Source organism: Rhineura floridana, chromosome 5 (genome assembly GCF_030035675.1).
Source record: "Rhineura floridana isolate rRhiFlo1 chromosome 5, rRhiFlo1.hap2, whole genome shotgun sequence".
In the NCBI taxonomy this organism is placed as follows: domain Eukaryota; kingdom Metazoa; phylum Chordata; class Lepidosauria; order Squamata; family Rhineuridae; genus Rhineura; species Rhineura floridana.
The window spans coordinates 157531040-157555144 of NC_084484.1; the positions used below are offsets into that span (position 1 = coordinate 157531040).

Below are 24105 nucleotides of genomic sequence, written 5' to 3' on the forward strand. Positions count from 1 at the left end.
TCCATATTATGTAAGGAGTGGGCTGACTTAAGTTTTAAGTGCCATGCTTTTTTCTTTTTTTACTAGAATTCAATTCATGAAGCTTTCTTACAACATTCAGCCTAAATGAAACATATTTTTAAAAAGCTTTAAAAACATCTATAAAAGTAATTCCGACACAGACTGGGATCCGGTCAACTTATGCAAGTGTTAGTCTCAAAAAGGGGGTATTCTGGGGGCAGGACAAGGAGAGACTTATACCTATTCCAAACCCCTTGGTTTGGGGTTACTTATACATACTTACAGCTGGGGTAACTTATACAACCTTTCTATAGTTAGGCTTCCCTTGTTAATCTAGGGTAGCCACCTTTTGTTCTTTGATAGGGGCCCTATGCCTTTGATGGCCAACTGGCAGCCAGAAATTCAGCTATACAGCTTTTCTCTGTACAGAGATGCAAGGATAGGAAAGACAGGGCTTGTTGGATTTTTCCCTGTCATGCACAGAGTCTTGTCAGGGGAAAGGTAGCAGTCCTGTTTGTTTTGCATTTCACAGCTTGCCCTTAAATCTGCTAGGTCGACTTTGTCAGAAACAGTGAACTTTTAAATGTACTGAGGCAGTGGAGGACTGGGGGGAATAGGCACAGTGGCTACAGCTTTTGCTTTGAATGTTTAAAGGTACAGGTATCTCTGAGCAAGGACTGGACTATCCTATTTGCCATTGTTAGCTAGGTTTCACAACACAGCCCAGGGGATGCAAGGTAACCTTGATGCATTTTCCATGTAAATCATTTTACTGAGAATTTTCTTTTATTACTAGCAAGTGTCGATTATCTGAAATACCTTAAGGATTAGCTAGAGGGCACTCAAGTATATTTCCATTCTTAGACACAAGGAAACGAGTCTAAACGGAGTCATCTTGTCAGGAGGCCCTGTATTAAACAATCTCTTCTGTTGCTATTTCTTTCCTTATTGAAGCGTATTAACATGTTTACCCCTGAAAAGCATTCTCCATCTTCTTTGGAGGTCATAGCTGCCCCCACATTGCTTTGTCAAAGTATTATTAATTTATTTCATTTGTTAGTTACTTGTTACCTGGAAGTCTCTAAGCAGCTTACAGTGTTGTTAAAAACCAAGTAAATATACCATACAATACAAAAGCTGTATTGTCCCCTCCTTTTCTCCCTGGCACCTGGAAAGGACAAACAGATTGTATAGGACAATTCTCTTCCTTCTGGCAGGTAACCCTCCCAGAGAAATTTAATCAAGAGCCTTTCAGTTTGTTCTTTCACAATGTTCTGAGTAATATATATCTCGTCCATGTGAGGCCTCTAGTGACAATGTTTTTTGTTCTTCTAAGAATAGATCTCTGAAATTATTTTAAGAATCTTTTTGTCATGCAATTAAGAATGCACTTTGTTCAGAATAAAAAAAGAGGGGGTTGCTTGTTTATGGTAGTAAATGTGTAGCAAAAGGGGGAAATGGAGTGGGGACACAGGAAATTAATTTCTTGTAGAAAATGGATCACTTAAATTCTTGGCAGCCAGGTTCAAGTTTACAAGAATGCTGAGTTTGACCAACTTCCTTCAAAATATTGTAAGCTTAAGGCCTAAAGAGGGTAGGGAGAATGGAAGAAAAAGATACTTGGAAGTCTCTCTGTGAGTGGAAGGCTTAACCAGCGACAAGAAGGCAGATAATGAGTAGAATATAAATTGGCCCAAAACATGTTGGACATTTACTGTTGAACTAGTGGTCAGGTGAAGAAAAGAGCAAACTTGTATTCTTCCTGATAGGGCTGGTTTTGCATTGCAGAAGTGGGGGAAGAAACAAGAGCTGACAATGGAGGTCACATTTTGAATGTCTTTCCCATGAGGAGTCTGCTAAAGGGCATGATTTCACACATGACTGAATTTGTCACCAGTCAGCAGGGATCTGCAACCCATTCCAGACGAGGGCACCTGTATGATATATATATATATTAGGTATACACTTAGCATGTTTTATGTATATACCTTAAAAGGTAATTTATGAAGAGGCCGTAAATTGTTTGGACTAGTCAAGATCAGCACAGGGATCATAACATCCCCTGTCTTGGTGAACAGTCAGTAATATAAGAAACTGAGTAAATGGGCAACAAAATGAGATTTTATATGAATAAGAATTCCTGCTTCACATAAACACTGATTGGATCTGAAAACTATCTGTGACTAACTCAGAAAAAAAGATAATTGGCTTGAGCTGAATAACTCACTGAAAATGTCAGCTCTGTGTGGTGACTGTGTGTGTGCAATTTCATACTAAGGATGGTTAGGAAAGGGCTTGCTAACAAACAGATGGTAATACCATTGGCCTGGATCCTAACTAAGGCTCTGGTGGCTAGAGTGGAGTTCTACTAATGTGACACTGTGGCCAACAAAAGAGGGAGATAGCATATTTTGCTCACTTTCCCTGCAAACCCTAACCCTTTGAAAATTTGCTCTGAAGACTTAGGGGACCATCCAGAGCAGCAGCAGAGAGAAAAGGAGATTGTCAACAATAATGTAGTAATAATGCCCTACTACACACTCCAAGTTCTCTCCACGAATGGAAGCCCTTCTGCTCTCAGAGGGCTAATTAGGATGCAAACTATGTTTTTATACATCTGGTGTAGCTAAATGTGGAATTCAGTGTACATGTCTGGATACCATTACATCCTGAAACTGCATCCCAAGGGTGAGGCAGAGGCAGCCTTAGATCTGCTGGATCCATGGTGGCTGGTTCATTAGGGTGAATGAGGTACTGTCCCACCATTGGCAGTCTTCATTCAGCCAGTCCCCACCTGCCTATCTTCTTTTGTAAAGCCAGTCCAAGGGGTGGCACTGGCTGTCAGCTTCCTCATCCTCAATTTTGGTGTTGTCTTCAGCAGGGAGGAAGATGGGGGCAAAATTAGAACCAGTTGTCTCTGCCTGTCACTGGCTCTGGCTCCACTACTGTTGGCCTCTCTGGCTTTCACCCTACCAGTCCCAATTTACACCAGCTTCCACTGCCAAAACCCCTTTGTTTTCCAAGATGCCCAGGATTGGGCTTATCAGCTATGCCAGTTTGGCGCTAGCATAGTTCATTTCTCTCTCACTGGTTTCAATTGGGGAAGGAAATTTTCTAAAAGCAGATCCACTGGGGCAAAAAAAAGAAGAAAAACATCTGCCTCAACCCCAGCTCCCACCATGGCTGCCACAAGATAGCAGGGCTTTGGAAGCGGTGGATAATGCACCACTTCAATCCCTGCCCCATTTAGAATTGCTCTCCTGTCTACAGCTGCAAACCATGATAGCTAAACATAATCTCATTTGGGAGCAGTATACCTCTTAATGCAGAGGGACAGGTTGTTTTCATGCCCTGCTTGCAGTCTTCTAAGAAGCATCTGCCTGGCCATTATTGGTGACAGGATGCTGGACTAGATAATCCTTTGGTCTGATCTACCAGGGGTTTTTTTCTGTCTGGCTTGAGTGTGTGTTAGGTACATAATCTGCAATGCTCATTGCCCTAATCTATAACCAGGGAATCTGTCAATTAGGTGCCTTTATTTAGCTCTTTTGTCCAAAAAATACTATTAAAAATCACAGGGCGATAGTAAACAAAATAAAAGTGACAGTTTGACTGTGCAAACTTCATCCGAATTCAATACTATTAGAAAGTTTTGTGGTTTTTGAGGTGCAGAAGGGTGCATCTGCACCTTTTACTTCTAGTTGCTTCCGGGAAGCAAGAGAAGTGGGAGCCCCACTATCAGTATCAAGATCTTGTTAGGTAGGAAAACTTCACCCCCATTATGACCCATGTAACGTTTGCCCATTCGCGGGTCACACCATTATAACTGCAAACTGCAGTGTAGACAAGCATCAGAAGGTTTAGTTGTCTCTTGCCATTCAGCTTTTCTGCGCATAGCAGCAGATTGTATGAAACATGTGAAGCAGTCTGTACACAAATTTTGTTTTTGTTTGGCCTTTTGTATCTCTCCACACCATTTAATTAGATTGTGAGCTTCTTAGGGAACAAATATTTGCATGTGGAAACACTGCTGTAAGATACTCTGAGTGCAAAGAATGGAGTGGGAATATATATCTGTTAAGTAACTGATAATACACATTGCTTAATAGATGCCACTGGCAGACTAAAAAGTAAATGTACTGCCTTCAAGTTGATTCCGACTTATGGTGACCCTATGAATAGGGTTTTCATGAGGCTGAGAGGCAGTGACTGGCCCAAGGTCACCCAATGAGCTTCATGGCTATGTGGGGATTCAAACCCTGGTCTCCCATGTCGTAGTCCCGGAGGACAATTTATTGATACACACAGATGTAGATCTGTGAAGCAGGCAAGCTTTACTCCATCTTTTATTTCTAATGTTCAGCATTTAGAATTTGAGAAATACTTTCTACATTACAAAATATTTAAGAACTAATACTTAAATATTTTGTAACGTAGAAAGTGTGTCTCAAATTCTAAATGCTGAACATTAGAAATAAAAGACGGAGTTAAGCTTGCCTGCTTCACAGATCTACATCTGTGTGTATCATAAATTGTGCTCCGAGTTATATGGAAGCCTGAGATTAGAGTGGCTTCATTCAGGCTGCCATCCTAGGCACATTTACTTGGGAGTATGACTTATTAAACACAGTGAGCTTTATTTATGGGTAAACATAATACAAAAGCATTGTTATCAGTGTCTTAAGGCATTTGCTGGCGGAAAGACAAGCATAAAAGTAAGAGAAGACACTTTGCCTCATTCAGCAGCCCATTTGGCAGATTATAAATTCATCTTGACTCTGTCTGAAATAAAACCGGTCACTCAGTAACCCAGAATGATGATAGGACCTGACTATGACGGCAGAAGGACAGAAGGGGATAAAATGCTTGATGATCCCCATCTGCTAAGTCACAAAGAACATAACAGTTCCAGCTCTTGGCAGGTGGACCCCCACAGCTAACAAACCCAATTAAATTCTGGCACCAGCCATGGATTCAAGCATAGAAATCGGTCTAGTGCTTTCATGTACCTTTGCATGAGGGGAAAATAGGGATGCAGTCATGAAATTCTTCCACTAAAAAATGTACAGTGCCTCTCCATAGTTATACTTCTGTTTCATCACAAGAAGCACATGTGTATAGAACATAGAAGAATTGTGGGAGTTTCTTGCCTTATGGTGACATTCCTGTGCAAAGAAAAAAATAATACAATAATAGATATCTTGACAGTATGCATATATTAATTCCTGTAAAATAGTAATTGGAAGCCATACTTTCCTTTGTATGAAACTCAAGAGAAAAATACTTATTCTATTGTAAATATTTGGTTAGAGAAATTTTTGTTACAAACCTTAATGTTTTCATAGAAATCTGTGAGTGACTAATGCACAGGAGCTGACTGAATTCATTCCGATGCCAAGAGTTATGAAAGTGTGCTTTGAGCTAGCTTCCTTTCCCATTATCACTGTGTCAAGTAGAGCCCTGACCTTTCAGGACCACCCTCTTCAGGAATGGAGGTCATTCAGCCTGCATCCTGTCTCACAAAAGCACACCCCCCTTCTCTGAAAACAGGAGAGTTTCTGTTGTAGCAGAATGTGACATTCTTGCTTCTCTGTACAGTTTCTGCTGCGGAATTTTGTTTGTCAGTGAAAAGCAACAGTTGTGAAGTGAATCTGAACCAAAACAACACCACAACAGCAGCAGCCTTTTACTAGGCATACCGAGCTGCTAAAATATAAGAGGAGTTCAAAATGTACCATTAAAAGATAAGATGCATTGTCCTTTCTTAAATGCTGTGTTGTATGATACTAAACTGAGCACTGTTTCACTGAGGTGGTAAACCTCAGGCCCAGAGGGTGAAATGTGGCCCTCCTGTCCTCTCTCTCTGGCCCTCAGGACTCTCCCCAGGTTACGCCGCCGCCTCCCCAGGCCACACCCTTCACTGGCCCTACATTGCATCTTCCTTTAGTGTTTTTTGCCTGGCTGAAATGTGTTCTTAAACTCTAATTATGCCTCTTACTTGCCTAGATGGAGAAGGAGAGGTGTCTGAGTGTTTGTAAAACTAGCCTACTGTAAAAAGGTCACATTCGCATTAGGTGCTCTGCCTGTTTTTGCCACTGGCCCCACCCATGTAGCCCCCTAGAAGGTTGCCCAGAAGGGAATGTGGCGTTCTGTCTGAAAAAGGTTCCCACTCCTGTGCTAGGCACATGTGACAGGTTGAACCCCAAACTCCATTTTGGAAGGCTGCTCCTGCCTGGCTTATAAATGCTATATCTAGGACTCATCTACCCCAAGTTGGTTTAAATTACTCAGAACCACTCTGCGCTCTTCATATGACCCTTCCCAGCAAGAAACAATCAAAATCTCTCAACTTCTAGAGCTAAGTGTGGTGCCTCCCTGCACATGGTTATCTATCCCTCTGAAATTCAAGACCTAAGACCTTCTCAACCTTACCTTTACAGGGCTATTTGTACATTTGTGCATGGCAGAGTAACAGATTTTGGGGTACAATTCAAAGGCGTGTCATTTTTATTATCATCGTATTTTTACCAGCAGGGAGATGACCATTTGGATTTTCTCTCTCAGGCACTAAAATATCTTGGGCCATCACCTGAGTCAATTAGTAACCATGATTCAGACAAATGCATAACTGTAAGCAAGGCTTTGTTCTCTGTGCACGAATGTGCCTTGCTTGGAGCACCTTCCTTGTGCCTCAAGTGCTGGACACTGCTGCTGCTCCCCCGGCCAGGATACCCTGCTTTGCTAGAGCACAGATAATAAAATGATGCTGAGCTGAAATCACTGTGCAGCTCCTGATTCCCAGCAACACTACGCCCAGCATCTCAAGGGCTACACATGCAACCATTTTAAAGGGGAAAGTGGCACTGTGAGGTACCTTCCTCGTAGTTATTCAGGTGTTATGATTTTGCTTCAAGATAGTAAAACAACAAGTTACCATACCTTGAGAAATATTTAGCTATCATCCTCCTGCTCACCTATCAACCTCTGGTCCCTGTTACTGCCTGCTTTGTTCTTCTGAGTATAGATTACAAGCCTTTGCAGGAAGGACTATGCCACGTCTGTACAGCATCTGGCACACAGTTACTGCTAAAGCCAACGTGGTATAGCAGACAGATTTGTGTTGGACCTGGGTATAAATTTCCTTGCTCTGTTTCTCTTAGCCTAGCCTACCTTACATGCCTATTATGAGAGAAAAGAGCATCACTCCCATGTACCTGCCCTGCGCTATTTTAGAGGAAGACTGGTGAGCAAATATTGTAGTAATAGTTTCATGTTGCATGCAAAGGTCATACACGCACACATACATACACGCATGCATTATTATTTTTTTAAATTCAAACCCTATTCTCTGGTAGGAACAGGGAGGAGGGGAGAGTTTTCTTTCCTCAGCTCCCTCTTCTGTCAAAGCACTGGGCAGATTGGAACAACTGGGACATACTTCACCCATACTTGAGAGCCAGCCATGTGCTTTGACTTTCATTGTCAGTAAGATATCTTTTCTATTCTAGTAATAGATCTTCTATAAAATCTTAATTGAGCTGGTTTTAGGTTATTCAGGGCAGGGATGTTGTGGATAAAAAAAATCCCCTCTTCACACACTGCAAGTTAAAGCCATTCAAGAGTTTTAATTAGAGAGCAAACACAGGCTGTTGCTTTCCACTGCGTGACGCACATAAAAACCCATGTGCTTCCCCTCACTCCTTGTGTGCAGAACAGAATGTCTATATGAGAGCTGTTGCTGCCTTTCTTATGGCATTAAGCATTTAAATGATCCCAACACCTTCAACAAATTGGCCTTTCACTGGTTAACAGGCCAAGCAAAATCAATACAGGGCGAAGAAACAGTGAGGAAATTTGTTCTGAAGGTTTAAGGTAGGGATGAAGAACCCCAGGCACAGGGCGCCATATGTGGCCCTCTAGGTCTCTCTCTCTGGCCTTTTGTATTCTCCCCAGACCACACCCTCTCACCAGCCACACCCCTCACTGTCCTTGAGTGTGTTTGCTTGGCTGGAACATCCTTGAACTCTGGAGTGGCTCTTGCTGGCCCTGGATGGAGGATAGAGGTGTATCTAGAACTTAGTCCACAGTACAAAAAATAAAATGTGCATTCATTGGTCCACCCACTTTTGCCTATGGCCCCACCTACCAGTCACATGTAGACCCTGGAAGGTTGTCCAGAAGGGGGGGGGAAGGAATGAGTTTAAGGAGGGGGGGAAAGCAGCTGTGCTGGCTTAATGGAAATTGTTGTTCTAAGGGTAGAAGCTAGACATAAGAAAAACGGCTGGAGTTGAAAAAGGCAGCCCACAGCCAGCCTAACCAGTGGCCAGGGATGATCTGAGTTACAGTCCAAAAATATCTGGAGACGTACATGTTCCCCATCCATGTTGTATAAGGCAGCTTCTGACATTTAGTAATAATTGTCATCTGGATCACAGCTACTTTTGGTGGTTTTGTTTTTGCAAACTTTTGCCCACATTAGTAGACAGGATAAATGGCAACTGGAATACTCCAGGTCTATGTTCCCTAACCTGGATTTCATGAGTCATGAGATCCCACACAGCATCAAATTATAGCACACAGAGCAGAGACTGAAAAAGAAAAGGACTAAAAATAGAAAATAAAGCCAAGACTGCTGCAGAGCTTTTCATACAAGCAATTAAATATCCTTAAAATAAGCTAAAAACTGTGACTGATGTGAGAAGGAAGTTCAGAATTAAGATACAAATCCTTCCGCTTTGGAATGCTTTAGGCAGCAAACAATAGTAAGATAATGTCATCAAAAAAAGTCCAGATGCCTCTGAAACGCTTTAAAATGAAAACATGTGCTGCTAATTTCCAGTGTTTGTGTTCAATATGGTATTGTTAGTCACCAGTTCTCAATGCCTTATAATTCTGGGAACTACTTAATCAGTAGGTATTGCACAAGGAGCCAGACAGCCCTGCACATACCATAAACAGGGAACACCTATACCTCAGTCCTAAATTTACTCCCAGGTAAAGTGTATAAAAGATTACAGCCTGCAGTCCTATATACACTTACCTGGGAATCTTATGAATGCTTACCTGAAAGAAAGTACCATTAAACTCTGGGGCTTACTTCTGAATGGACACACGTATAGTTTTGTACCATTAGGTCCATTACGTCTCAGAAGGGAACCCTGGAAACATAGTTATGAAAATAGGGATCGCTCTAGAGTTCTCAACATCCCTCTAAAACTGTAATTCCAGGGAAGAGGCCTATTGGGCTCGTGTCGTGCTTGTGGACTTCCCATAGGCATCTGATCAGCCACTGTGGGAAGCAGCCCTGTAGCCAGCCTTCTTTGTTAGGTGAGGCAGCCACGTTTCTAGGTGGGGCATTTGAGGGGGAGAGGTGGATAGCGCTAGCCAATCCCTCCCCCCAATGAAGAGGATGTGAGGGCCAGGCCAGATGAACGGAGAGGCAATGACCTTGCCCCTCATTTCTTCTCCATCCAGAGAGTGTGTTAACTTTCATGAATGAAGTTTAATTTATTGAATTGTCTCATCTTTTTTTTAAAGATCCCTAGGAATATCAGACTCAGAAGCTTGATTTTGCCTACAGCTACGGTCCCCTTTCACCTATGGTCTGTCCCTATGTTCTGATTCTCCATGTCCTCAACTACTTTATTTATATACTACATTTATATTCTGCCCTTCCTCTCAATAGGAGCCCACAGTGGCAAACAAAACACTAAAAACACTCTAAGACATATTAAAAACAATTTAAAATATATTAAAACAAAACATCCTTAAAAACATCTTAAAAAGCAATTCCAGTACAGACACAGACTGAGATAAAGTCTCTCCGTAAAAGGCTTGTTGAAAGAGGAAGGTCTTCAGTAGGTGCTGAAAAGGTAGATGGTGCCTGCCTAATATTTAAGGGGATGGAATTCCAAAATGTAGGTGCCACTGCACTAAAGGTCCACTTCATATGGATCTCCTGATAAGATGGTATTGAAGGAGGCTCTCACCTGCACAGCACAGTGATCGACTGGGTATATAAGTGGTAAGACGATATTTCAGGTATCTTTGGTAAAGAGAGCAAGCTCCTGAGCTTGACTTTGATGCTGCATTAGGTATCACAGTTTTAGATTTCACCTGAAAAACAAACTTGTCCATACTACAAGCTTAGGGAAGAACAGAGAGAAAATAAATAATATAGGGTATGTTTGTTTACTTCTCCTTGAGAACCCCTCCTTTTAGTCTTGTTCATGGCCTTAAGATTTTCCTTCCTATTGGACAATCAAAGGAAAACTTTGTAACTGGCTGCTATATAAATGACAAACTAAGCAATTGGAAACTAATTGTGGAAAGCAATTGGACTTTTTTTTTACTGGTTGCTGGGTTGATTTTTCTGCCCAAAAACCCTAAAAAGGCCTCATGCTGAGCTGCACGTATTGGGAAAAGCAGCTATTAAGCCTGAGTTACAGCTTAGGTATCCAGCCAGCCAGCCAGCTAACTACACAGCAATATCTCCATTCCTCTAGGGCTGTTTTCATCCTCTGCCATCAAGTAATCAAGAAAAAGAATAAGAAAATAGCCACTATGATTGTTAAGCATAATGAGTGCTTTAAAAGACTAAAGGGTAGCCAGTTTTTCAGACCATGTTATCTCTTTATTTCACCGTTTAGCAATAAGCACCCAATCCTGCTCTATTCATTATACTAACTGCAGAATTAACAAACTCTTATTTCTTACTGCAGACAAACAAACATTGTCATTCATTCATTCATTGGAGATCACTCGTGGCTGAGTAAGATTGTCTTCCAAGATAAGGTCTTTAACGGTGGGTCCATAAGTGACTGTGGAGGCCAATTCTGGATCCACACAGCCTCCCACAGTGAGGACATAGGTTTCCAGATGGAAGATGGCCACGATGAGGATTTGCTTGACGTGCCTTCCGCTTAGCTCGTTTGTCCCTTTTGCCCTGTACTCATGCTTCTTCAAAGTCCATAGCACCTTTGATAATGGCCGACCTCCAATTGGCTCATGGGCCAAGGCTTCCCAGTTCTCAATGCTTATGTTACATTTTTTTAGATTAGCTTTGAGAACATCTTTGATCCTCTTTTGCTGTCCACCGATATTCCGTTTTCCATCCTTAAGTTGGGAGTAAAGTAGCTGCTTTGGAAGACGGTGATTAGGCATTCGAACAACATGGGCGGTCCAGTGAAGTTGATGTTAGAGGATCATTGTTTCAACACTGGTGGTCTTTGCTTCTTCCAATACGCTAACATTAGTCCGCCTATCTTCCCAAGTAATTTGCAGAATTTTCCGGAGGCAGCATTGGTGGAATCTTTCAAGAAGTTGGGAGTGGCATTTATAGATGGTCCATGTTTCCCAGGCGTACAGTAAGGTCGGTAGTACAATGGCTTTGTAAATAAGCATTTTGGTCACCCTGCGAATATCCTGATCCTCGAACACTCTACGCTTCATTTGGGAGAATGCGGCACTCGCAGAGCTCAGATGATGCTGAATTTCAGCGTCGATGTCAGCTTTTACAGAGAGATGGCTGCCAAGATAAGAAAAGTGATCAACATTCTCCAGTGTTGCACCATTAAGCTGGATTGATGGTGCTACAGAGGGATTGGTTCGCACTTGCTGATGAACCATTTTGGTTTTTTTGATGTTAAGCGAGAGGCCAAGCTTTTCATATGCTTCTGCAAAGACATTTAGGATAGTTTGAAGATCTTCCTCTGAATGTGCGGAGACTACATTATCAACGGCATATTGAAGTTCTATGACAGAGGTTGTAATTACCTTACTTTTTGCTTTCAGCCTACTGAGATTAAAAAGCGTTCCATCTGTTCGATATGTGATTTCCACGCCAGTGGGAAGTTTGTAGTGTACACCCTGGTATAATGGGAATGAAGCTCTGGGGCGCAGCTATGTATGGTGGCCCAGGATGGACAGCAAGATTGAAGAATGCATCAAGATGTGAGAAGTGTCAAGTTTCAAGACCAGCTCCACCCCATGCCCCAGTGCACCCATGGGAATCGACAAAAACGCCATGGTCACAACTTCATATCGATTTCATATCAACTTTGCAGGCCCCTTTCATGAACAAACTTTCTTGATTATTGTTGATTCATACTCCAAATGGTTAGAAGTGGTTCCGGTATTGTGAATGACATCTCGTACTGTTATCAAGACTTTACGCAGGCTTTTCACAACACATGGGTTGCCAAACACCATTATCTCAGGCAATGGGGCCCAGTCCACATCTGTGGAATTCCATACATTCCTGGATAATGGACTGATTCAGCATGTCACTTCAGCCCCTTTTCATCCAGCAACCAATGGCCAGGCCGAGAGGATGGTCAGGACAACAAAAGATCCATTGAAATGGATTGTAGAAGGTGACTGGGACTGACACCTTGCAAGTTTTCTCCTGACACAACACATCACACCTTGTGCCACAACTGGAAGGAGCCCAGCTGAGCTATTAGTAAACAGCCAACTAATGACTCTGCTTGATGGGTTGCATCCTGACTTGACCAAGGACCGACCAAGGAAGTCCATTGCAGTTCAAGAACCTGCACGGGTGTTCACCCCAGGTGACCCTGGTGAAATGTGGATTCCTGCCACTGTGACCCAAGCCACGGGCCCATTGTCCTACAGGGCTCAAACACCAGACAGCCGTGTGTTATGTCGACATGTGGTTCAGATGAGAGGACGAAGCCCACCTCCATCAGTTCTCTCTCAATCAAGTGGAAAGAGAAAATGAGCCAGTGGCTGCTCCTGATGCCGGACAAGAGCAGTTGCACCTGAACCCTGAACAAGGGGATGCACTATCAACTTCAATGCAAAATTGTCATCGATTGACCCGCACCAGGGCTCATCCCAAGTATCTTCAGGACTATGAGATCTAGGGGGGAAGAGTGTCGTGTATTGGCCCTCCAGGCTTGCCATACCAGGAACTGAGTCGGCCCCAGGCTGTGGCAGTTGCAGTTCCAGGCCTGCCTTACAAGCAGCACCATGCTTGTTCTCTGTATATATAGTTATAGTAAAGTTCTTGTTATTGTCTAGATCCTCTGTGTGGTCTCTTCCTTCATGATACTTTTCAAACATGCTTCTTTATTGCTGGCTTGGTAGACAGCACAACTGAAACTGAAAAGTAGAGCAAGGGGAAGTCCAAGGGGTGGAGTCTAACTCTAGCCCATAATACAAAGTTCTAATATTTAACCATTCAAGGGTCATGTTACTATGCAGGCTGTTGTTTTCAAGCTCACCTAACATAAGAACATAAGAACATAAGAAGAGTCTGCTGGATCAGGCCAGTGGCCCATCTAGTCCAGCATCCTGTTCTCACAGTGGCCAACCAGGTGCCTGGGGGAAGCCCACAAGCAGGACCCGAGTGCAAGAACACTCTCCCCTCCTGAGGCTTCCGGCAACTGGTTTTCAGAAGCATGCTGCCTCTGACTAGGGTGGCACAGCACAGCCATCATGGCTAGTAGCCATTGATAGCCCTGTCCTCCATGAATTTGTCTAATCTTCTTTTAAAGCCATCCAAGCTGGTGGCCATTACTGCATCTTGTGGGAGCAAATTCCATAGTTTAACTATGCGCTGAGTAAAGAAGTACTTCCTTTTGTCTGTCCTGAATCTTCCAACATTCAGCTTCTTTGAATGTCCACGAGTTCTAGTATTATGAGAGGGAGAAGAACCTTTCTCTATCCACCCTCTCAATGCCATGCATAATTTTATACACTTCTATCATGTCTCCTCTGACCCGCCTTTTCTCTAAACTAAAAAGCCCCAAATGCTGCAACCTTTCCTCGTAAGGGAGTCGCTCCATCCCCTTGATCATTCTTGATGATTCTGGATGATTGTGATCATGAAAAATCCCTCAGTCAGGAAAAGTCTTGAACGAGCAGACTTTTGGGGGCTCCTCCAGATGAGGCATTTGTTGGGCACTTGCCCTGCCTTATTCACTGAATTTTTCAGAGGGTATTATTCTTAAATGCTCCTGTTCTTAAAACAAGCTACATGATTTGCTCCCAGGGCAACACTTCACTGTTCCTCCCCCAGGAACAGATGGCAGTCTGCCAGTTATATGTGCAAACATAAAGGCAGGGACACCACGGGGGTGAGGGAACTAATGCTGACTCCTGTCTCTGGTGGTGCTAATCTTTGGAGATAAAAGTATGTTTATCCTGATTGCATCCCGACTGCATCTTCCTGCTTACTTTGCCCCACAAAATTCAGCTGGAGCTATTCAGAACTAACAGGGCAAACCTAACCATGTCTACTCAGAAGTAAGGCCTGTTGAATTCAATTGGGCTTACTCTCAGGTAAATGGGTTTAGGATTGCAGCTGTCGGTTCCTATCTGCATAGTACCACTCTGACAGAGCTTGGAAAAGTTACTTTTTTGAACTACAACGCCCATCAGCCCAATCCAGTGGCCATGCTGGCTGGGGCTGATGGGAGTTGTAGTTCAAAAAAAGTAACTTTTCCAAGCTCTGCACTCTGTGTCCAAGGCAGGGGTAGGGAACCACAGGCCAAATGCAGCCTTCCAGGTCTCTCTGTCTGGCCCTCTGGACTCTCCCACAGGCCCTCCATGAGTGCTTTTGCCTGGCTGGAGCATTCCCTTGAACTGTGGTAATGCCTCTTGCTTGCCTGGATGGAGGAAGGAAAAGGGTGTGTGGGTATAGGAACCTCTGAAGTTGCATATCTGGAATGCAACCTAGTGTACAAAGGTAAGAGCCACACCCATTGGAGCTCCACCCACTTTTGCCTCTGGAAGGTTGCCCATGAGAGAATGCATCCCACCTCCTCGGGTTGAAAATGGTTCCCCACCCCTGGTCTAGAGCATGCCAGAATGCTGGGAGCACTATAACATTATTTTTTTTTGCTGCCTTCCTCGCAAGTACATTTCTGAAGAGGCTTTTGCTAGTAAACAAGATGCCAATCCCTGATCTATTCAGAGGCCATTCTGAAAACCTCACATTCTTTCCCTGAACACAGGATTAGACAACAATGGCGAAATACCTGCAGGAGATTTATGGTTAGCATTCCCAGAATTCCTGCTGTGCCTGTGCACTTTCTTGTTGATTTTATAGTTAGCATTTTCAATGACACAAACACACACACACACGTTTTTTGTTTGTTTTCTGCAGCTCTTTTCATGATAGATGTAACGGTGCCGCTAGGGCTGGATGTCAGGGCCAAAGTCCAGGGCCCAGCAGGCCAAGTGACCCCTAGTTGACCACCCAGAGAACAGCACATGATGGAAGAAGCAACAAATGGGTTCAGTGTCAGCACCTAGGCTGCCACAAGCAGGCCAGGCCCCACTAGGGCTGCCGCTAGTCACTGCAGAGTCCTTTCTAATTATTTGTAAGAGATTTTATAGTAAGGGGGGCAGCCAGCTGGGCATGTAAATAGGCAGGTGCTCACTTTATTCTTTTATTAGAACTACTAGGGGGACTCTGCCCTCCTGCTCGCTTTGCTCACCAAACCCCGCCCCCATTTGCTCCACTCACCAACCAGGGCCTTCCAAACACATACACAGACTCTCAACACCCTCAGGGACTCTCAAACACACACACACACACACGCTTAAACACAGGCATACACACACAAACAGGGACTCCCAAACAGGAGACCCTCCCCACAATGGGTCCCCAAGCTTCCTCCTCTCCTCCCATTTAGACCTCCTGAAAGGAGGAGGGAGGTGGCTGGCTGAGACCAGCCACACAGGAACAGTGGGGAGTGGCCGGGACAGCACGTCAGCAACCGTCCCTTCTCTCCTTCCGCTTCCCTCCTCCTTGCCTTCTGCCACTGAGGCTGTTGGTAAGGTGGGGGGGGGGGAGCAGCAAAATTATTATATAATGGATAGATAGGTATCCTTTTCTACAACAGTTGTGCATATTTCTAAGTAAATATATCAGGAGAGCAGACGCAAACACAATTTTCATTCCTAAAGTTATAATGGTGCTGCGATTTAAGTTTGTTTTTAAAACTGCACATATCAAAGTTTAACATCAAAGTTGGAAAACTGCTTTTGTTTGTTGTTTTGCTTTAACATTATAGGAATGTAGAAGCAGCTGTAAAGCATGGAATGGTGGTTGGGGCTGAGAAGAGAACTGCTAATTGTGTTCTTCACAACTGAAGTAATATGCATGGTTATCTGAAAAGGGGGCGAGACTATAAGACTATTGAGTTCAGGATCTAATATTACCAGACTCAGCCTTGGGGAACCTGAGGCCAAATGTGGCCCTCTAAGTCTCTCAATTTGGCCCTCAGAACTCTCCACAGGCCACACCCCTCACTGGCCCTGCTTCACACCCCAACTGCATTTGCCTAGCTGGAATATGTCCTTCAATTCTGATAATGCTTCCTGCTTGTCTAGATGGAAGACAGAGAAGGTAGAAGCCAATCTGCTGTACAGAGGCAATATTTATGTCCATTGCTCCACCCATTTTTCCTCTGGCCCCATCACCACCGGCATGCGGCCCTCAGGAGGTTGCCCAGAAGGGAATGTAGCAGACTGAAAAAGGTTCCCCACCTCCCTGACCTAGTTGATCCATGGGATAAATTAATGATTTAAGGCTGACTATAGTGTCTACAGGACAAACTGAAATCCTTACAACTTTGGCCTTTATTCAGAAAGATGGAGGCCTAATATCCTTCAGTATTAGTGCAAAGTGTGGTATAGCAGGTAAAGTGTGCTGGATGGGAATTCCCATCATATATGATGGGATATAAATATGACAAATAGGAATTATGACAAGTAATTCACATGGCCAGATTTTCATGTTGGGGGGGGAGGCGTGGCTGTAAGTAACATTAAGGGACCCTGCACTTCTGATTTTGCCACTACACTACTATTACTGCACTACACTATTGCTATAGGAACAGAGGAAGCTGCCTTATACTGAGTTAGGCCATTGGTTCCTCTACCTCAGTATTGTCTACTCTGACTGCAGTGGCTCTCTACGATTTCAAGGGGGGTTCTCAGTCTCACCCAGCCCTACCTGGAGATGCTGGGGACAGAATCTGAGACCTCCATGCAAAACAGATGCTCTGTTACTGAACCTCAGTGATTCCCCATGGCATGCACTAGAAATTTAAGAAATCCCTGATATCTATTAATAATTCTATTGTATAAAGCAGTGATAGGGAAGGTGGTTCAGAATAAAGGTCTTTTGTCTCAGTATTATGCACATTGTTAATGCTTAGTAATCAAATTTGGAAGTGAAATGGGGACCTTTGAATCTTAATAGGCTATTTATTCATTGACAATAAATGCTTCTATAACATAATGGCAGTAATACACTTCAATACTTTATGCTAACATTAGCTGAAAGTGACCATAGCGTAGGGATTAAGAACATAAGAAGAGCCTGCTGGATCAGGCCAGTGGCCCATCTAGTCCAGCATCCTGTTCTCACAGTGGCCAACCAGGTGCCTGGGGGAAGCCCACAAGCAGGACCCGAGTGCAAGAACACTCTCCCCTCCTGAGGCTTCCGGCAACTGGTTTTCAGAAGCATGCTGCCTCTGACTAGGGTGGCACAGCACAGCCATCATGGCTAGTAGCCATTGATAGCCCTGTCCTCCATGAATTTGTCTAATCTTCTTTTAAAGCCATCCAAGCTGGTGGCCATTACTGCATCTTGTGGGAGCAAATTCCATAGTTTAACTATGCGCTGAGTAAAGAAGTACTTCCTTTTGTCTGTCCTGAATCTTCCAACATTCAGCTTCTTTGAATGTCCACGAGTTCTAGTATTATGAGAGAGGGAGAAGAACTTTTCTCTATCCACTTTCTCACTGCCATGCATAATTTTATACACTTCTATCATGTCTCCTCTGACCCGCCTTTTCTCTAAACTAAAAAGCCCCAAATGCTGCAACCTTTCCTCGTAAGGGAGTCGCTCCATCCCCTTGATCATTCTGGTTGCCCTCTTCTGAACCTTTTCCAACTCTATAATATCCTTTTTGAGATGAGGCGACCAGAACTGTACACAGTATTCCAAATGCGGCCGCACCATAGATTTATACAACGGCATTATGATATCGGCTGTTTTATTTTCAATACCTTTCCTAATTATTGCTAGCATGGAATTTGCCTTTTTCACAGCTGCCGCACACTGGTGATGGACTAGGACTTTGGAGACCAGGATTCATATCCCCATTTGGTCATGAATCTCACTGGGTGACTGTGACGATCCCACCAGCTGGCTCTACCTGTGATACTCCCACCAGGGCCACCACCTGTCAGGATCTCGGTTTTTTATTTGTTCTCTCACACGCTCTAGCACAGATCTCACAAGATCCCACTGCTAGGCAGCACCACCAGTCACTCCCTGTAAACAATACTGCTAGAGACTTCGCCTTAGTCTCCCTATGGGTTGTTACTTTGTGTCTGGGTGCCCTTGCTGTCCACAACCCCCTTGTATCTTTGTCTATAAAGCATACAATCCTGGGTTGCTCTGGATACTTGACGATGTTACAATATCTCCCTTCACCGCTGCCACCATTTATTTGATACTGTTTCCCTCCAGCCTTGGTAATTACCCTGCCCTCTCTTCTGGTCTGTGTATCCCCAGCCAAGGATCAGGCTTTAGGTAAACCAATAAAAGTATTTATTTGATAACACCAGAAAATAACAAGATTACTTTAGGAATGTTCAACAAGCGTATGGTTTCATTTAGTGTCACTGTTTATGTTTCCAGTCTTATATATTCTGCTTAAATACTAGCCAAATATAATCCAAACCTCCCTCAGAACTCTGCCAATCACTCTTCTCAACAACTTCCCCAACAACTCCTCAACCTCTCATTTATACCTTCCGCCGTTCAAACACTCAGCCAATCATCATCCAACATTCTCCAGCATTCTAGCCCATGTACTCCCCCCTCTTACTCAGTCACTTACCATATATCACTTAATAAACCCGCACTTACCATATTGACAGATATTAAAATACAGGGACATCACAGTGACCTTGGGCCACTCACAGCTTCTCAGCCTAATCTACCTCACAGGGTTGTTGTGGGGATAAAGTGGGGAGCAGGAGAACCATGTATGCTACCTTGAGCTCCTTGGAGGAAAGGTAGGATATGAATGTAACAAATAAATAAATAATGTAATTGAGATATTGATATAATGCCACTACAGCCTTGGGCCCCTTGACAGTGCAATGATGTTGCCCCCCACACGTTCTGGGACAGCATCTTATATGCTAACAGCAATTATTTTCTCATTTACATAATACTAATATAGTCCCCTTTAAATTATCATGTGGCTGTGGACAATCACATACATCTCAATCCAGATTAGGGTTGCCAGGTCAGGGCCTGAGACTGATCCTATATCTTTAGGAGAAGAGAAAGTCAGCCAAGTGTAGGTGTTCTTACAACACTGTGATGGGAAAAACCACATGGTGGAATTCTCCCTTCCCCCTGCACACCTTTTGTCTTTAAAAGTTGTGCAGGTGGAAGGGAGAATTCCACCTTGTGGTTTTTCCCATCACAGTGTTGCAAGAACACCTGCACTTGGCTGACTTTCTCTTCTTCTGAAGATACAGGATCAGTCTCAGGCCCTGAACCTGTCAACCCTAATCCAGCTCTATGTACATTTGCTCTAAAGTTCCAGTGAGTTCAGTGGGGCTTACTTCCAAGTCACTAACCCTTACTGCATACTTGAGCCTCAGGGAATGGTAAGGGTATACTGTCATTGCTGTTGTACTCACAAACACATTCCACATATTTGTACTCGCCTGCCTTCCTATGCTCATCTTCTATATTTGAGATATTAAGAGCCAAGCTAGATGATGGATAGGGAATGTAGCCCTCAGCAGAGGGGTGTCTTTTCTCCCCTGCCATTTTCCATGTGAAAATCACCCCCTTCCAATCTGCTAAGTGGAGCAAAGGGAAGGGTTAACCCAATGTCCTCTATGGTTCCAATCCAAATCCCCCCATAGCTGCTGCTCCTGCTGTTGTTATCGGAAACCCAATCACGGATCTCCAGCATATTGTCTAATTTGGTCCTGAGTGCCCAGCATTCTTTCCTTTCCCTCCTCTAGCTAAATGACCCCAGAATAGAGATGTGAAGGCCTGGGAAGAAAAATCCAGATTGTTTTCTGTTATTTTACCAGGCCATCACATCTCTACCCCAGAAGCCATCGTCCTTAGAACTTCCTAGCTCCTGGAACAGTAGTTAGACAGCACTACTGTAAGTAGATCCAGTGTTAGTCATATTCAGAGTAGACCTATTGAAATCAATGGATTTAAGTATTATGACTACAGTATATAATGACTTACACAAAATAAAACAGAAATAACAAAGACATTAATATCAGATATAAAAACAATAAAACAAACACAAAAGTTACTGATCCAAAAATATATTTAAAAAGAACAAGTCCCACCCAAGAATGAATAGAAGTAAGTTATATCCACTAATTTCAGTGGGTTACTGTGAGTATGTTTCAGCTGGATAAGCACCTGTGGACTGCAGGCCTTGAGCTACTTACTCCAAAGCTGCTCCACTGACATAAAATTAAGTACTCTTAGCCTCCTGCTGCTGCTGGAGATGGTGTTGCAGTAGACAGTTGTTCTCTTGCGCTGCTAAGAAGTCTGAAGAGCAGGGAGGCAGACCATACGTTATAGCATTACTGGCTTCTGGGAACAACTTCTGCAGGTGGCTATGCTGGCCTTTTTAATTATTTGCAGTGCAATCCTATGAATGTCTATTCAGAAGACCAGCTGAGCTCAATGGAGCTTACTCTCAGGTGAGCGGGTATAAGATTGCAGCCTTAATTAATGTTCTTACTGTAGTTTGCCAGTAGCAGTTGTCTCATGGCACTGCAGCCCTGCCTTGGCACACTGTTTAGGAATGATTGTTGTCTAACCTCTTCTGCTATAAGAGTAAAACATGCCTCCCATTTTATTGTTGGGGTTTCTCTGCTATCTGACATTTGAAAAACATTGGTCTAAGCTGGCCAGAGTACAAAATTAATAGATGTGAACTGTTAAAAATAAATTATACACAACACTTGCCAAACTGCACAGTCCTGTGCATGTCTACTCAGAAGTAAGCCTCACTAAATTATTCCCAGGTAAGTGTATATAGGATTGCAGACTAACAGTGCAATTCTGTACCAACGTGCCTGAGAGCAAGCCCCACTGAACAGTGAGGCTTCCTGAGTACTTTAGTCATGTATAGGATTGTACTATGTGTTTATTTATGTATTTACTACATTTATTTTAAACATCACTTTCCTACAAAAAGCTTAAGGCACCGTACATGGTTTTCCCAACTCCATTTGAGTCTTACAAGAACCCTGCGAGGTAGATTACACTAAGATATAATTACTAGCCCAAGGTCTATGGGCTTCATGGCAGATGGAGATCTGAACCGGAGGCTCCGTGATCCCAGTCCAGGGCAGTATACCTCACTAACTTATACTTGTAATATATTTTGTTCCCAGAGATATTTTCAATTCATATTTGTATCATTATTTTTAAGTATTCTTTGGAAGCTAGAACTATTGGGAAAATGCCATTGAGCAATACTCTAATTTAAGCAAGCACATTGCCACGTTGCATGGGTTAAGTGCTGCAATAATTTAAAAAATGAGGATGAACAGCATGGCTTATATAATTTAAATCTTATTTAAGGTTTGCAGGTATTTGATCATTACAAAATGAACTGCTTCACCCCGCAACATTCTTTCAGTCCTGGAATCGTCTAAGAAATTAATGATTTTCTTACTCTATTCCAAGCTGGGGTTTCCTTTCAACTCCTCCCCTCAATAAATTATTCTCATTGACACCACTGGAAGTTTCAAATGAATTCTTATTAAGTAACTGGCAGCACAGTCGAAATACCAAACATATTCTGTCTCTGGAATCACATTTTATTTTCTTATGGAACATGGCAGTTTGGAATATTTACCTTATAAACATAGGATTGTATCCAACTAAATCAAACTCAGAGTAGGCCTACTGAAATCAATGGACTTGCCATCTGCTCTACATATGATTTAGCTGGATACAATCCCCCCCAACACATACACAAAGATTGTAATACAGATCTGGAAATCAATGGAAAAGGTCTGTTCTGGTTCTGGGCATGCTTTAGTTCACTGATGAGTGAACTTTGGCCCTCCAGGTGTTATGGGACTCAAAATCCCATCAGCCGCAACCAGCATTGACAATGGTCAGAGATAGTGGGAGTTGTAGTCTAGCGACACATCTGGAGGGCCACAAGTTCTCCAACCTTGTCATAGCTGGGTACAACCCATACGTTGGGTAGAGACAGACTTACTGTTGTGCCAGTTCCAGTACATCTCCACTTCTCTTTTCTGAAAACAGGGGTACACAACACTACTCAAACTCTGCCCCTTTTCCCACTAAAACCTGGTTGGATCAATTCAAGTGTGGTGTTGTTTTTTAAATTCAGCTTTAGACAGATTTTGCAGCTGATGAGTAGAGCAACCCGTTGCCACTCCCGGTGTGGCCAATGGAAACACTTTGCTGTAGGCTCAGGCAGAGACAGCAACTGGCCCAACACTTTGCAGTGGATAGTCCTGAAAGGTCTGAAATCAGCAGTGGAGAAGAAAGGTTGTCCATCTAAGGGCAGAGTCACTTCAAAAGGCAGCCAGAAAAACCATTATCGCCGCTTTTGAAGCGACTAGTGTGCCCACAGCCACAGACTGTAGTCTGTAATACAGACCTGGAAGCTGATTTTTAAAAAAATGATACTGGATAGTAGTATATTGTGTCGTCAGATTTTCTCTATATAAAAATGTATGCCCTCACGACGTGACCGCAGGGGTGGGGGGCAGCAGCAAAGACTGCTGAAAGAGCCAGAGAGCTACGTGGCAGTCACATCTGCCACAATCTGGGCCTTGGCAGCTGCTGCCTGGGTCAGGGGATGGGCGAAAGGCTGGGCCAGTGGTGGCAGCAGCAGCAGCAACAGCTCAGAGGCAAAGGCCAGGCAACAGTTTTGGCAACCCATGTGGGGAGGCTGGATGGCAGGTTTAGTGACCCATGGGGGAGGAGATAGCAGGGAGTTGGCGACCCATGGGACGGAAGGCGGGACAGCTTTGGTGACCCATCGGGGGGGGAAGGGTTTTTTGGCAACGGTAGGTAGGATTGGAAACCAGTAATTATTTGAAACGCATGCCGATGAAAGTTAAAGAGGAAAGCACAAAAGCAGGACTATAGCTGAACGTCAAAAAGACTAAAGTAATGACAACAGAAGATTTATGTAACTTTAAAGTTGAAAATGAGGACATTGAACTTGTCAAGGATTATCAATACCTCAGCAAGGTCATTAACCAAAATGGAGAAAAGCATGCTTTAGAATCTGACCACACAACAGAGGTGCAATCCTATCCCTGATTGAAGTCATTAGGAGTTGGGGGCCATAGGTCAGAAGTAAAAAGCATGTTTTCCAGCACCATGCCCAAGGTTCCAGGTTCAGTCCATCTCAAGATAAAAAGGATTTAACGTAGGTGGGGTTTTGTACAAGACATTAGAGCATGCTGCCCATCACATCAGACCAGACCAGATGTGGGGAACCTGTGACTGACTCTCCAGATATTGTCAGACTTTTAACTCCCATCAGCTCCAGCCAGCATAGCCAATGGTCAGGAATGGTGCAATCCCTGGGCTAGATAGATCAATGGTCAAACCAAATTTAAGGCCAATCCTCATATAGTATACGGTTGGCTGATTTTAGTGGATTAGGATAACAACCAGAGCAGAATTTACAGCCTGATCCTATGCTTATCTACTTAGAAGTATAATCATAAGCTTTTCCAGATACAGCTCCGAAAGACTCTGGTGTGAAACCCTAGAGAGCCGCTGCCAATCAGTGTAAAGAATACTGAGCTTAAATGAACCACTGATCTGACCCAGAATAAGGCGGCTTCCTACTTTCCTAGAACTGCAGCGTGACCAACCTAATAACAAGTACGCTTAAGGGAGCAGCCAAAGTGAACTGCAACAGGCTTGAGTGACTTCTATGTGTGTTGTGAATGGGCCATACATACATGAGTGCAGTTGTCCAGCATCTTGGAGGGTCTCTTTATTTTTGGGGGAGCCAGGTCCCAGCAGAGTCCTTTTGTCTCAAGCATCCT

The 24105-nt window shown here is 43.5% G+C and overlaps 1 long non-coding RNA gene across 1 annotated transcript; it reads right to left on the reverse strand.

The window, feature by feature from the left end:
* Positions 1–1741: 1741 nt before the first annotated feature.
* Positions 1742–24101, reverse strand: LOC133385982 (uncharacterized). Its single transcript, XR_009763042.1, has 3 exons — positions 24019–24101; positions 5010–5165; positions 1742–1934 (listed from the first exon to the last, which is right to left on the reverse strand). It is a non-coding gene; the product is annotated as an uncharacterized LOC133385982 (long non-coding RNA).
* Positions 24102–24105: the final 4 nt, after the last annotated feature.